The sequence below is a fragment of the Zingiber officinale genome, chromosome 4A (genome assembly GCF_018446385.1).
Source record: "Zingiber officinale cultivar Zhangliang chromosome 4A, Zo_v1.1, whole genome shotgun sequence".
In the NCBI taxonomy this organism is placed as follows: Eukaryota; Viridiplantae; Streptophyta; class Magnoliopsida; order Zingiberales; family Zingiberaceae; genus Zingiber; species Zingiber officinale.
This window is the reverse complement of record NC_055992.1, coordinates 42150247-42153802: the sequence shown is the minus strand read 5'-3', so window position 1 is coordinate 42153802 and position 3556 is coordinate 42150247.

Sequence of the window (3556 nt, the reverse complement as noted above, 5' to 3'; positions counted from 1 at the left end):
ATAGGATTGATCACAACCATTGATTGGTGATTGATTCAATCAGGAGGAAAGAAAAGGAAAAATAAAAAGGGAAAAGGAAAAACTCTTGGATGATTTTATTTTTTGTAAATGGTTTTTCCTTATTTGTCTTGGGCAAGTAATATAAAAGAAGGGGTGAGGGGGCTTCATGGGATACAACTCTTATTTTATTGCTTGGATGTCTTTTGGTGGCCGGCCCTCTCCCTTCTCTCTTTCCCTTTGCTCTCTTCTCCTTGGTGGTGGTGGTAGCCGAATCTTAGAGGAAGAGGAAGGACTCTTTTAGGTGGTGTTCATCTTGGAGGATCGTCAGCCACACGACGTCCAAGGCGAGGCGAGGAATACGGCAGAAGATCTCGAGGTCCTTAGCTTACAAAGAGAAGGTATAACTAGTAATTTTCTTCTGCATCATACTAGTTATTTTCTTTGTAATAATTCTAAATACAAGAGGCAATTAGATCTAGTTTTTCGAAATAGTTTTTCGAGTTTATGTTTTCTTCTTTTTCGAATTTGTGATTCGATTGTTCTTTTTGGTTAACCTAGAGTTATTTAAGGAAATAAATATTAGCTTTCCTTAAAAGGCTTTGCCTAGGCGGTGGTGGTTGCTCCCATATCCAAGAAGGTCATGTGCCTCGCCATGCAGTCCTGGAAGCCAATTTTAGAAATTAATATTTATGGAATTAATAACTTAGGTAGATTTGAATCAATAGTGTTAAGTTCCGCTTGCGATTCAAATCTAAACCATTAAGAACAGATAAGTTAAATTTGGAATCAATGATGTTAAGTTCCGTCTGCGATTCCTAATTTAACTTCTAAAGAACACAATAGGTTATTTAAGGAAAGGTTCGATACTTGTACAAAAATTTTTGTACAGTGGAACCGGTATGTTTTCCTAGGATTAACCAACATGAATGATATTCTGAATATGAAAAGATTGAACCTCCATCAAGTACTGATTAATTAAATTGCAACTATGAGAAATCTTTGTTGTAATAATTTCTGGTTTGGCATATATTAAGTTCCCAGGAATGATAGATCTATCACTCTATGATGTGGTTGAGATAAATGATGAATGTGTCTCTTTTTAAGCATTCAAATTAGTCATCTTGTCACCTGGTGCTCTTACTACTTTTGATGTGGTTGAGATTACTTAAATGATTATTTGTATTATATACAGTACTGGATAAATTTGAATTGGTTTGGACCTTTTGATGTGATTAACAATTCAATTATAATTATTGTTCCTATTTTCCTGTGTTTGTAAGAATTCTATTGTAATGCATATTCCTATTTTTCTACATTTGGATCCTCTGTATGAGTATGTTTTCCTTCATAAATCAATAGTCTTAACTCTTATCAGTTCACTTTGATTAATCTCTTGTTAATTCTTTGGTACTCTTTCATATTATCTCATTTTCTGAAAAGACAATAACAATTTTGTTTTGTAGAAGAATAAGACACATTACTGGCAAATTGTTCTAATACAAGTTGCCTTATAACAGATTATTTCAAATGTGCATATCAAAGAAGCTGAGAAAACAAGTAAAAATTACCATCAAAAGGTTACTTATCTCATTTTCAATCTCTATTTGAGTAGAATTTACAACATCTTTAATTTCCCTTATGTAAGCAACAAAATGTTTTATATCGATATTGACTATTTTATTCTATTTAGGTAAGAGAACTGGAGAATCAATTAAATGGTGAGAGGACAACCATGAAGGATGTTGCAAAGTTCCCAAAGCCCCAGTGGCTCCTTTAACATGGAGGCCTCATTTACAAAGAATCACTAATCAATTGTCACCCTCAGGACATCAAACAAGCAGAGGTGCCCATCCAGTAATAGATAAAGAGAATTGTCTATTAAGAAATAAAACTACTGGGGAAGATTTAGTTAAATCTCTGCACAGAGCAAGAAGGATAACGTTGGCACCAGTAAGAAGAATATTTGTATACTATCTATTACCTTTTGATGTTGTAAGAAGAATAGTTATGTGTAATTTGTGGATACTGACTTGATGTGCACAATATCTATTATCTTTTTATATTGTAAGAAGAATATTTATGTGTTGGTTATATGGATATTGACTTGGTGTGTTTAGATACATCGGTGAATTTTTATTTGTGATTTTCTTAGTGAATTAATAATATTAACTTAATTTTATGATTTGCTTGGTGATAATATTGGTTTTTCACTATTTCGAAAATCGAATTTGTGTCGTTAAACAATACTGATATTACATCAGTTTTCCACCGCTGCAAAACCGGTGTCCTTAACTAATATTACATCGGTCGTATACCGCTGCCAAAACTGGTGTTATTAACATATAATATTACATCGGTTTTACACCCGATGTCATTAAGTGATACTACACTAGTTTTAATCCGATGTCTAAAATGACAGACCTTTTACATCGCATTCATAGACATCGGTCAAAAATGTAATAGACAGCGGTGGAAAATCGATGTCTATGAGGGATTTTGTTGTAGTGAAAGTTCATTTTTTGTCTTCTTCTCCTTCCTCCTCTTCTTCATCTTGGTCGATCCTTCCTCATGGTCAAATCCCCTTGTGTAGTTAGCACCACAGAGTTGGTTCTTCTCTAGATCAAGAGTTCATGAGATGAACGGAACATGTTTGTGTGGATACCGTAGAGGCGCAGACACTTAATCACGCTGAGATCTACATCCAAAGAAAGGTTGTTGTCGGGATTGCGAAGGGCACGCATCAAAGCTATAATCCTCTCACATAAGACTTAGTATATGGTTTCCTTTTGCATGGATCTTCTGGAGGAACTAGACATTTTTCTCTATGCTTTCGCGCGTTTAGCACCCTAGTTCCTTACAGTGGTATTAGAGCCACTTGAGAAGGGATATACTAAGTTGTTAGAATTTTATATGTTATATAAAACTGCATGATAGGTTTACTATTGATCCGGCGGTAAGAATGGGGGATCCACTTCCTGAAGGGTCTCAGCTTGAGGACAGATGGAGGGCTGACTAAGCGGTTAATGGCCGCGCCGAGCAGCTGAGTAGGTCCGAGCGGAACCAAAGATAACCCAGCCAGGCTTGGGTTTCCGACGCCAAGGCAGGAGGATTGAATGGCCGAGCGGGGCGTCTGCCCGGCTGGAACCGAGGGGCCGAGCGGGTTGTCCGTTCAGCCAGGATAAGGGCGAGGATACAAAGGTTAGCCGAGCGACCTATTCGTTCGGCTCGAGATATGGGATGTCAGCAGAGGCATGTCTAATGATTATGCCGTACACATAATTTCATGATAGAAGATCTTGCCGTCACATCATGGAGAGGTTGATACAGTAGCGGTATGGCCTCATGGATGCCCTTCTGACAGACCCATACCTGGGCATGGTCGAAAGCAGGAGATTGCTTCGATTGGCGCGCCCAGGCTTCTTGGAGAGGCCTATATAAGGTCTCCATTTCTTCACCGGAGGTACGCGAGTCTTCATTCTGCAGCCACCTTCTTCATCCATTCCTCGCCTGACTTGAGCGTCGGAGGGCCGTCGCCGGGACACCCCCCCCGGCTCGG